Below are 13,182 nucleotides of genomic sequence, written 5' to 3'. Positions count from 1 at the left end.
GCAACAGAATTTAATGCATACTTTAGATCTGTCTTCACCAGGGAGGACACAAGCAATCTCCCAGATGTGTGGATGGGCCAGGGTCAAAAGATATCAGAGGAATTGAGACAGATTGACATTAGGAAAGAAACTGTGATGAGTAGACTGGTAGGACTGAAGGCTAATAAATCCCCGGGTCCAGATGGTCTGCATCCGAGGGTTCTAAAAGAGGTGGCTCAGGAAATTGCGGATGCATTGGTAATCATTTTCCAATGTTCCTTAGATTCAGGATCAGTTCCTGAAGATTGGAGAGTGGCTAATGTTGTCCCACTTTTCAAGAAGGGAGGAAAGGAGAAAACAGAGAACTATCTAACGTCAGTCGTGGGGAAGATGCTTGAGTCCATTATTAAGGACGAAATAGTGGCACATCTTGATGGCAGAAATAGGATTAGGCCGAGCCAGCATGGATTTACCAAGGGCAAATCATGCTTGACTAATCTGTTGGAGTTTTTTGAGGGTGTAACAAGGATGTTAGACGAGGGTAACCCAGTGGATGTAGTGTACCTAGATTTTCAGAAGGCATTCGATAAGGTGCCACATAGGAGATTGGTGAGTAAAATCAGAGCTCATGGCATTGGGGGCAGGCTTTCAACATGGATAGAAAACTGGTTGGCAGATAGAAAGCAAAGGGTAGCAGTGAATGGGTGTTTCTCAGACTGGCTGGAGGTGACTAGTGGGGTACCACAGGGCTCTGTATTGGGACCACAGCTCTTTACGATTTATGTCAATGATTTAGATGAGGGCATTGAAAACTATATCAGCAAGTTTGCTGACGATACTAAACTGGGTGGCAGTGTGACATGCGAAGAGGACGTTAGGAGAATACAGGGAGACTTGGATAGGCTGAGTGAATGGGCAGATACTTGCCAGATGTCATTCAATGTGAATAAATGTGAAGTTATCCACTTTGGAAGCTGGAACAAGAGGACAGAGTATTGTCTGAACGGTGTCGAGTTAGGTAAGGGAGAAATGCAAAGAGACCTAGGAGTCCTAGTTCACCAGTCAATGAAGGTGAATGAGCAAGTGCAACAGGCAGTGAAGAGGGCAAATGGAATGTTGGCCTTTGTTACAAGGGGAATTGAATACAAGAGCAAGGATGTTCTTTTGCATTTGTACAGGGCCCTGGTGAGACCACACCTGGAATATTGTGTACAGTTTTGGTCTCCAGGTTTAAGGAAGGACATTCTGGCAATTGAGGAAGTGCAGCGTAGATTCACTAGGTTGATTCCTGGGATGGCAGGGCTGTCTTACGCAGAGAGATTGGAGAGATTGGGCTTGTACACGCTGGAATTGAGGAGATTGAGAGGGGATCTGATTGAAACGTTTAAGATAATTAAAGGATTTGATAGGATTGAGGCAGGAAATATGTTCCAGATGTTGGGAGAGTCCAGTACCAGAGGGCATGGATTGAGAATAAGAGGTCAGTTATTTAAAACAGAGTTGAGGAAGAGCTTCTTCTCCCAGAGAGTTGTGGAGGTGTGGAATGCACTGCCTCGGAAGACGGTGGAGGCCAATTCTCTGGATGCTTTCAAGAAGGAGCTGGATAGATATCTGATGGATAGGGGAATCAAGGGATATGGGGACAAGGCAGGGACTGGGTATTGATAGTGAATGATCAGCCATGATCTCAGAATGGCGGTGCAGACTCGAGGGGCCGAATGGTCTACTTCTGCACCTATTGTCTATTGTCTATTAAGCATAAGAAAACATTTGAAACTATTTACAATCAATCAAATGAACAAGGCAGTGTACACTGGACTAATTCCTCTGTCAATAACTATTAGGAACTAATACACAATTTTGTAGTACTATACTAGTATTGGTTCTGTTTCAATTTGTTCTGTACTTCATTTAAGTACATAATTTGTTACTCAGCTAAATGGCAGTTCGCTTTTTTAATATACCTTTTATAACTATTTCCATAACTATTTCTGGACGTCCACATATGCGCCAGGTGCACCGAACTGCAGCTCCTGAGGGACCGAGTTAGGGAACTGGAGCTGCAGCTCGATGACCTTCGCCTGGTCAGGGAGAGTGAGGAGGTGATAGAGAGGAGTTACAGGCAGGTGGTCACTCCGGGGCCACGGGAGGCAGATAGGTGGGTCACGGTCAGGAAGGGGAAGAGGCAGGTACTAGAGAGTACCCTGGTGGCTGTACCCCTTGACAATAAGTACTCATGTTTGAGTACTGTTGGGGGGGACAGCCTACCTAGTGGAAGTGACAGTGGCCGGGCCTCTGGCACAGAGGACGGCCCTGTAGCTCAGAAGGGTAGGGATAGAAGGAAGAGGACCATAGTAATAGGGGACTCAATAGTCAGGGGTTCAGACAGGGGAGTCCCGGATGGTAATTTGCCTCCCTGGTGCCAGGGTTCGGGACGTTTCTGATCGCGTCCAAGATATCCTGAAGTGGGAGGGTGAGGAGCCAGAGGTCGTGGTACATATAGGTACCAATGACATAGGTAGGAAAGGGGAAGAGGTCCTGAAACAAGAGTATAGGGAGTTAGGAAGGCAGTTAAGAAGAAGGACCGCAAAGGTAGTAATCTCGGGATTACTGCCTGTGCCACGCGACAGTGAGAGTAGGAATAGAATTAGGTGGAGGATGAATGCGTGGCTGAGGGATTGGAGCAGGGGGCAGGGATTCAAGTTTCTGGATCATTGGGACCTCTTTTGGGGCAGGCATGACCTGTTCAAGAAGGACGGGTTACACTTGAATCCTGGGGGGACCAATATCCTAGCGGGGAGGTTTACTAGGGCTATAGGGCAGACTTTAAACTAGTAAGATGGGGGGGGGGGGCGGGAATCAATTTGAGGAAATTATGGGAGAGGAGGTTAGTTCACCAGTCGAGCAAGTAAATAGACAGTGTGTGAGGGAGGAAAGGCAGGTGATGGAGAAGGGATGCGCTCAGCCCGAAGATGTAGGGGAGAAGAAAGAAAAGGATAATAAATTTGAATGCATTGTTAGGGATGAAAAGAGAGGAGGGGGTGGAGAGTATCTTAAATGTATCTATTTTAATGCTCGGAGCATTTTAAGAAAGGTGGATGAGCTTAAAGCGTGGATTGATACCTGGAATTATGATGTTGTAGCTATTAGTGAAACATGGTTGCAGGAAGGGTGTGATTGGCAACTAAATATTCCTGGATTTAGTTGCTTCTCGTGTGGAGCAGAGTAGGAGGGGCCAGAGGAGGAGGTGTTGCATTGCTTGTCCGAGAAAATCTTATGGCGGTGCTTTGGAAGGATAGATTAGAGAGCTCCTCTAGGGAGGCTATTTAAGTGGAATTGAGGAATGGGAAGGGTGTAGTAACACTGATAGGAGTGTATTATAGGCCACCTAATGGGGAGCGTGAGTTGGAAGAGCAAATGTGTAAGGAGATAGCAGATATTTGTAGTAAACACAAGGTGGTGATTGTGGGAGATTTTAATTTTCCACACGTAGACTGGGAAGCTCATTCTGTAAAAGGGCTGGATGGTTTAGAGTTTGTGAAATGTGTGCAGGATAGTTTTTTGCAACAATACATAGAAGTACCGACTAGAGATGGGGCAGTGTTGGATCTCCTGTTAGGGAATGCGATAGGTCAGCTGACAGATGTATGTGTTGGGGAGCACTTCGGGTCCAGTGATCACAATAGCATTAGCTTCAATATAATTATGGAGAAGGACAGGACAGGACCTAGAGTTGAGATTTTTGATTGGAGAAAGGCTAACTTTGAGGAGATGCGAAGGGATTTAGAGAGAGTGGATTGGGTCAAGTTGTTTTATGGGAAGGATGTAATAGAGAAATGGAGGTCATTTAAGAGTGAAATTATGAGGGTACAGAATCTTTATGTTCCTGTTAGGTTGAAAGGAAAGGTTAAAGGTTTGAAAGCACATTGGTTTTCAAGGGATATTAGAAATTTGGTTCGGAAAAAGAGGGATGTCTACAATAGATATAGGCAGCATGGAGTAAAGGAATTGCTCGAGGAATATAAAGAATGTAAAAGGAATCTTAAGAAAGAGATTAGAAAAGCTAAAAGAAGATACGAGGTTGGTTTGGCAAATAAGGTGAAAGTAAATCCGAAAGGTTTCTACAGTTATATTAAAAGCAAGAGGATAGTGAGGGATAAAATTGGCCCCTTAGAGAATCAGAGTGGTCAGCTATGTGTGGAGCCGAGGGAGATGGGAGAGATTTTGAACGATTTCTTCTCTTCAGTATTCACTAAGGAGAAGGATATTGAATTGTGTAAGGTGTGGGAAACAAGTAAGGAAGTTATGGAACCTATGACAATTAAAGAGGTGGAAGTACTGGCGCTTTTAAGAAATTTAAAAGTGGATAAATCTCTGGGTCCTGACAGGATATTCCTTGAGGGAAGTTTGTGTAGAAATAGCAGGCGCTCTTACGGAGGTCTTTAAGATGTCATTAGAAACGGGGATTGTGCCGGAGGATTGGCGTATTGCTCATGTGGTTCCATTGTTTAAAAAGGGTTCCAGAAGTAAGCCTAGCAATTATATACCTGTCAGTTTGACATCAGTGGTGGGTAAATTAATGGAAAGTATTCTTAGAGATAGTATTAATAATTATCTGGATAGACAGGATCTGATTAGGAGTAGCCAGCATGGATTTGTGCATGGAAGGTCATGTTTGACAAACCTTAATGAATTTTTTGAAGAAGTTACGAGGAATGTTGACGAGGGTAAGGCAGTGGATGCAGTCTATATGGACTTCAGCAAAGCCTTTGACAAAGTTCCACATGGAAGGTTAGTTAAGAAAGTTCAGTCGTTAGGTATTAATGCTGGAGTAATAAAATGGATTCAACAGTGGCTGGATGGGAGATGCCAGAGAGTAGTGGTGGATAATTGTTTATCGGGATGGAGGCTGGTGACTAGCGGGGTGCCTCAGGGATCTGTTTTGGGCCCAATGTTGTTTTTAATATACATAAATGATCTGGATGATGGGGTGGTAAATCGGATTAGTAAGTATGCTGATGATACTAAGGTAGGAGGTGTTGTCAATAATGTGGTGGGTTTTCAAAGCTTGCAGGGAGATTTATGCTGGTTAGAAGAATGGGCGATACGTTGGCAGATGGAGTTTAATGCTGAGAAGTGTGAGGTTCTACATTTTGGCTGGAATAATCCAAATAGAACATACAGGGTAAATGGTAGGGCATTGAGGAATGCAGAGGAACAGAGAGATCGAGGAATAACAGTGCATAGTTCCCTGAAGGTGGAGTCTCATGTAGATAGGGTGGTGAAGAAGGCTTTTGGAATGCTGAGCTTTATAAATCAAAGCATTGAGTACAGAAGTTGGAATGTAATGTTAAAATTGTACCAGGCATTGGTAAGGCCAAATTTAGAATATTGTGTGCAGTTCTGGTCACCGAATTATAGGAAAAATATCAATAAATTAGAGAGAGTGCAGAGACGATTTACTAGGATGTTACCTGGGTTTCAGCACTTAAGTTACAGAGAAAGGTTGAACAAGTTAGGTCTCTATTCATTGGACCGTAGAAGGTTGAGGGGGGATTTGATCGAGGTATTTAAAATTTTGAGAGGGATAGATAGAGTTGACGTGAATAGGCTGTTTCCATTGAGAGTAGGGGAGATTCAAACGAGAGGACATGATTTGAGAGTTAGGGGGCAGAAGTTTAAGGGAAACACAAGGGGGTATTTCTTTACTCAGAGAGTGATAGCTGTGCGGAATGAGCTTCCTGTAGAAGTAGTAGAGGCCAGTTCAGTTGTGTCATTTAAGGTAAAATTGGATAGGTATATGGACAGGAAAGTAGTGGAGGGTTATGGGCTGAGTGCGGGTAGGTGGGACTAGGTGAGATTAAGAGTTCGGCACGGACTAGGAGGGCCGAGATAGCCTGTTTCCATGCTGTGATTGTTATATGGTTATAAAACTTCAGCTAATTGGGGCAGCCACTTAATTGGGCAAAATGTACCGATGCGTCCCAATTAACTGGGGTCCACTGTATTTCAATGATTTGGATGAAAATGTAACACTTACAACACGCTGGAGGAACCCAGCAGGCCAGGCAGCATCCGTGGAAACAAGCAGTCAACATTTCAGGCTGAGACCCTTCGCCAGGACTTGACTGCTTGTTTCCACGGATATCGCCCGACCCACTGAGCTCCTCCAGCGTGCAGTACGCACTGCTTTCATTTCATTTTAAAATCTTTTTTATCAATTATTATTGAAGATTAACAAAAAAAAGATACATTAAGTCAATATATCATTATGTACAGAGGGTCACGTGATAACAGACAATAGACACAGAAATAGACCATTCGGCCCTTCGAGCCTGCACCACCATTTTGAGATCATGGCTGATCATCTACTATCAATACCCGGTTCCTGCCTTGTCCCCATATCCCTTGATTCCCCTGTCCATAAGATACCTATCTAGCTCCTTCTTGAAAGCATCCAGAGAATTGGCCTCCACTGCCTTCCGAGGCAGTGCATTCCAGACCCCCACAACTCTCAGGGAGAAGAAGTTTTTCCTTAACTCTGTCCTAAATGACCTACCCCTTATTCTCAAACCATGCCCTCTGGTACTGGACTCTCCCAGCATCTGGAACACATTTCCTGCCTCTATCTTGTCCAATCCCTTAATAATCTTATATGTTGCAATCAGATCCCCTGTCAATCTCCTTAATTCCAGCGTGTACAAGCCCAGTCTCTCTAACCTCTCTGCGTAAGACAGTCCGGACATCCCGGGAATTAACCTTGTGAATCTACGCTGCACTTCCTCTACAGCCAGGATGTCCTTCCTTAACCCTGGAGACCAAAACTGTACACAATACTCCAGGTGTGGTCTCACCAGGGCTCTGTACAAATGCAAGAGGATTTCCTTGCTCTGTACTCAATTCCCTTTGTAATAAAGACCTTCTTCACAGCCTGCTGCACTTGCTCATTCACCTTCAGTTACTGATGAACAAGGACTCCTAGATCTCTTTGTATTTCTCCCTTACCTAACTTTACACCATTCAGATAATAATCTGCCTTCCTGTTCTTACTCCCAAAGTGGATAACCTCACACTTATTCACATTAAACGTCATCTGCCAAGTATCTGCCCACTGATCCAGCCTATCCAAGTCACCCTGAATTCTCCTAACATCCTCATCACATGTCACACTGCCACCCAGCTTAGTATCATCAGCAAACTTGCTGATGTTATTCTCAATGCCTTCATCTAAATCGTTGATGTTAATCGTAAACAGCTGTGGTCCCAATACCGAGCCCTGTGGCACCCCACTAGTCACCACCTGCCATTCCGAGAAACACCCATTCACCGCTACCCTTTTCTTTATATCTGCCAACCAGTTTTCTGTCCATATCAATGTCTTCCCCCCAATGCCATGAGCTTTGATTTTACCCATCAATCTCCTACGTGGGATGTCGTGCCATTGATCGGATGCTTCCCTCAATAACTCCTATATAAGTTCTTTATAAGCTGTTTATAAGGCTCTCATATAACTTTAACAAAAGCAATGGTTAAAAGGAAAAACCGTGGAAATCCTGCTGGTGCTAGTGTTGCTGGCCTTGCACTCCCAGGGATGTCTGGAATTAAGAGGCGCGGAAGCGATTCATGAATTGACCAGTGCAGTCCGGACTTTAACCAGTAGGATGGACAAATTCCAGAGTCATTTAAATCTTATCACTCAAGAATCTAAGGAAATGAAGCAGATCTTTAAATTTGCAAACCCAGGAGTTAGAAAATAATACGAAGGATGTTGTGAATAGATTACAAAGCCTGGAAGAAGAAAAAAATCCCTGGAGGATTGAGAAAGTAAAAATAATGGATAAACCGGACTCCCTTGAAAACTATAGCAGAAGAAACAATATCAAAATAGTGGGTTTAAAAGAGGGACTGGAAGGAAGAGACCCAGTAACTTTCTTTCAAGAATGAATTCCCCAAGGTTTGGGGAAAAAGTGTTTTGACCAAGAATTAATTATAGAAAGAGCACACAGGACTTTACTCCCCCGACCACTTCCACAGCAAAGGTCACGTTCTATTCTTATACGCTCTTTGAAGTATCAAGATAAACAAAAAGTATTACAAGCTGCAGCAATGGAGGCCAGGAAGAGAAATGGCCTATTAGAGATTGAAGGGGGAAAGATATCCTTTTTTCCAGATATTATTCTGACCTTGTTAAGGAAAAGGAAAGGCTTTGACTTAGCAAGGAGGTTATTAAAGAATAAAGGTGTTCAATATTCTTTATTACATCCAGCAAAGCTGAGAATTACTCTGCCTGATGGAGGGAGGAAATTTTTTACTAACCCCCAGGAGGCAATAAACTTTATTCAAAAAATACCTGAGACATCTTGATTCTGGAATAAGAGGCCTAAAAAGGTGTATCTTGGACAAAATATATGAAGAAGATTATTTGATGTTTTTATTAATATCAATTACTTTAACAACATTATAATCTTCAACTTTGAATCAATATAACTATGGATGAAGACTATTATGACTTAAAATGTTGAACTTAAAATCCATATGACTATGAATGGAAATTACTATGAATATTAATTTCCTATTAAATCTATCTCATTTTTTTTCTTTCTGGATCTTTTTTTAATTATACTACTTAGGAACTATATAGATCATTTAATTTTGTTATAACTAATATGAATCATTTTGATTATATAGATATCTTTTTTTGATATGTTTAATTTTTGTATGCTGTATATGTATTAAGCTATTATATTTAGGGTTATATTTAGTAAGTTTCTTTGAATTCTCTTTTCTATTTGGATATACTGCTATATTAATGATATTTACTTTCAATATCATGGATATTAGATATTTAATAATATTGGGTGTGGAATATAATTTATTTTTTACAGATGTTTAATTAAGGAGTTATTGGGGAATGGATAATCTTTTCTCTCTTCTTTAAAAAAAGATTAATTATGTCACATGTTAAAGAATGTCCATCTTTAGTGCGATATTTATCGGACCCCACAGTAAGAGGGGTTAAGGTGCCATGGACTTGGAGCACCAGTTGGGAGGGTTTTTCTCTTTTTTTTTCTTCCTTTTTAAAAAATTAATTTATTTGCTGATGACATTTTAGTATATTTGGCTGACCAGGCCAGCTCTTTGGTAAGACTTAGGGCCTTGCTGGACAATTATGGTATAGTCTCAGGATACAAAATAAATTGGAACAAAAGTGAAATTTTACCTTTAGGTAAAGGAGATTATGCCCAATATCAATATGGTACTCAGTTTAGATGGGTTAATTCCAACATGAAATATCTGGGGATCAAGTTTAATCGTAATTTGGATTACCTTTATAAATTTAATTATCTCCCCTTGCTGCAGAATGTCAAGGAGGACCTACGTAGGTGGATAAACCTTCCCATCACACTGATGGGCAGGGTAAACTGTATAGAAATGAAGATAATGCAAAGACTTCAATATCTTTTTCAGTCTTTACCCATCCCATTATCTAATTTTTTTTTAAGATTCTCAATGGACATGTTCGACTATTTTTATGGTCAGGTAAAATATCTAGAATCTCCATGGAAAAATTGATCTGGGATTATAAATTGAGAGGGTTAAAATGACCAGATTTTAAAAAATATTATTGAGCTGCACAAGCACATTTTATTGCTTTTTTTAATGACACAACTATTCATTCTTGGGTTATAATTGGCTTACATATGGTAGGAGAAGAGATGGCAGAAGAATTTATATATAAATGGGACTCCAAGTTAATTAAAAAGAAAACAAATAATCCTCTACTGAGACATGTAATTTAAGTCTGGGAAAAAATTTAACAATTTATGGGTCTAAAAAAAGGGAATATCCTCAAAGACACCTCTATCTCAGAATAGATTAATACCCATGACTCTGGGTAATAAATTTCTAGTCTCCTGGTATCAACACGGTATCAGGTGCGTTGAAGATTGTTATAATCAACAGAGGCAAATTATGTCTTTTGAGGGGCTTAAAAGTAAATATAATTTATCTAATAATACATTCTTCTGTTATCTCCAATTACGATGTTTTTTGAGGGACTGTTTGGGTCCATCACTGGCCCCACCAAGTTGTTCAGACATGGAGATTCCAATTCGAAAGGGGAATACAACTAAATTCATCCCTAATCTGTATTCTGTATTCCAAGACCAATGCCCAAAGTCTGGTATATACAGATCGAGGGAAAGATGGGAGTCAGATTTGGGCATTGTAATTGATCATCAATGCTGGTCACATCTATGTTAGGATAGTGTTAACACTCTTACCAACTCTAGACGTAGAATGATAGATTTTAATTTTTTACATCAGTTATATCTCACACCTGAAAAAAATACATAAAAATAAACCAGAAATTTCTGACAAGTGTTTCAGGTGCGGCATAGATGCTGGTACCTTTGTGCATTCCACCTAGCTATGTATGAAACTCAGATTTTTTTGGACAGATTTGGGGGAGGTATTGGGAAAGATTCTGGGGATGGATTTCCCTCTAGACCCAGAATTGTTTCTGCTGGGGAATTTAGCAGTTTTGAAAGCTAGCCTCCCCAGGAATAAATCTAAATTTATCAAAATTGCACTGTCAGTAGCCAGGAGATGCATAGCGGTAACATGGAAATCATATTGATCGTTGGAATAAAGAAATGCAAAGTTGTATATCCCTTGAGAAGATTATTTATACCCTTAGGAATAGATACGCCATTGAGATTTGACAACCATATTTGGATTATTTAAATGCCTGGATTGTAAAGAAAATCCGTAAAGATAATGGAGATATAGTAAGTAACTATGACGACATTAATAACATTTTTCAGGATTTTTATTCTGATCTTTATAAATCTCAATTTCCTGCAGATTCCTCCAAAATGAATGATTGTTTACATAAGATTAAATTTCCTCAAATTACTGTTGAAGATCAACAGATGCTTGATGCTCCAATTACTGAGCATGAAATTCAGAAAGCTATGTTGTCAATGCAATCAGGTAAAGTTCCTGGATGATGGCTATTCGGTAGGATTTTACAAAAAATTTGAAAAATTACTTTCTCCATATCTTTTGGAAATATTTCATGAATCTTTTGAGAAGGGTAATTTACTGTCTTCTTTTTATGAAGCTTCTTTTTCCTTAATCCTTAAGAAAGATAAAGATCCTACTGAATGTTCATCATGTAGACCTAGTTTGTTATTGAATGTGGACGTAAAACTTCTTTCTAAGATAATGGCTAACCGTTTGGAAACATTTTTAACTAAAAATATTTCTATAGATCAAACAGGCTTTATTAAAGGCCGTTACTCTCCAATATTCAGAAATTGATGAACATCATATATTCATCAATATCTAAGGTACCCCAATGTCTTATTTCTCTTGACACAGAAAAGGCATTTGATAGAGTTGAATGGACATATCTGTTTAAGGTATTAGAAAAATTTGGTTTTGGTAATAATTTTAATAGGTGGATTCAAATGGTCTATAAGAATCCTACTGCTACTGTTATTACTAATAATCTCAGGTCCTCTTTTTTTCACTTTCACGAGGTACTATATAGGTTTGTCCATTAAGCCCTTTATTATTTAATCTTGTACTGGAGCCTTTGGCCATAACACTCCGTGAAGCTAAAAATATTCATGGTATCTGTATAAATGGGACCATACATAAGATTGCTCTTTATACAGATGATCTTTTGGTTTATATTTCGAACTCTGAAGAATCTATTCCTAATCTTTTGGAAATACTAAATGATTTTGGAAAATTTTCAGGATATAAACTTAACTTAAAATAAAAGTGGATTGTTTCCATTAAATGCTCCTGTTTTTATATATAACGATATTCAGAATTGTTAATTCTTTTAAATATTTAGGTATTATAATTACTAAAAAAAATGATCTTTTTAAAGCTAATGTAGTTCCTTTAATTGACTCTATGAAACAATTATTTTCTAGATGGAATCACACTTTCTTTAATAGGTAGTATCCATGCTGTGAAAATGATGATTTTACCTAGATTTTATATATTTTTCAAAATATAACTATCTTTTTATCAAAAAAATTATTTGATCAAATTGACTATTATTTCGTCCTTTATTTGGAACAATAAAAGACCAAGAATTAATAAGTAGCATTTACAAAAATCTTAAAAAGATGGTGGACTTGCATTTCCTAATTTAAGATTGTATTATTGGGCTGTTAATATTTGACAATTATGTTTTTGGCTATATTGGCTCGATAAGAGCCAAAAACCAGCATGGATTGATTTGTAATTAAAAGCTATCAAACAATTTCATTTAACCTCATTATTAGGAGCTCCATTACCTTTACAACTCTCTAAAATTCCAAATATAAATCTGTTATTAAACAATCCTTATGAATTTGGTTTCAGTTTCGCAAATTTTTAAATTTTAAACAATTTAAATTGTCTAGCTCTTTATATCGAATTTTTTTATTTAAACCTTCAATAACCAATCCTATTTTTCTCTTTTGGAGAAATAAGGGGATCTGTTTTTTTGCAGATTTATTTTGTGATGGTCCATTGATGACTTTTAAAGAGTTAATTAGCAAATATTCTCTCTCTCATACACACTTTCTGCAATATTTTCAGGTTAGACATTTTTTACAAAAATACTTATCTAAGTTTCCATATATGCAAGAATCTGATTTGTTGGAAACTATTTTGAATATGAATCCTTTAGTAAGCCACTCCATGGATAGAATTTATAATTTATTTTTACATCAAAAAGATATCTTCTCACTAAAGATTAAACAACATTGGGAGAGAGAACTTAATATGTTAATGAAGATTGGTTGCGAGTTCTGAAAATGGTCAATTCTTCTTTGATATGTGCCAATCACTGTTTAATTAAATTTAAAATTGTTCACTTTATTACTTAACAAAGGAGAGGCTATCCAAAGTATTTCCTAACATTAGCAATTATTGCGATAGGTGTAAAACTGAAGTAGCCATTTTGTCACATATGTTCTGGTCATGTTCTTCATTAAAATCTTTTTGGAAATCTTTATTTTCTACAATTTCTAAAGCTCTGGAAATTAATTTACAACCTAATACATTAACTGTTCTATTTGGAATAGTTTCGCAACATATTCAGGGTATTTCATCTTCAGTCCAACATGTAATTGTATTTGTTACATTGTTGGCAAGAAGGGCTATTTAATTGAAATGGAAAGATACCTCTGCCCC

General features: G+C 38.7%; 1 protein-coding gene across 3 annotated transcripts in view; it reads right to left on the bottom strand.

The window, feature by feature from the left end:
* The window catches only part of LOC132395808 (carcinoembryonic antigen-related cell adhesion molecule 4-like), a 53,201-nt gene that overhangs the window by 31,680 nt on the left and 8,339 nt on the right, over positions 1–13,182 (bottom strand). The window lies entirely within an intron of this gene.

This window comes from Hypanus sabinus, chromosome 6 (genome assembly GCF_030144855.1).
Source record: "Hypanus sabinus isolate sHypSab1 chromosome 6, sHypSab1.hap1, whole genome shotgun sequence".
NCBI lineage: Eukaryota > Metazoa > Chordata > Chondrichthyes > Myliobatiformes > Dasyatidae > Hypanus > Hypanus sabinus.
This window is presented reverse-complemented; position numbering and strand designations above follow the sequence as displayed.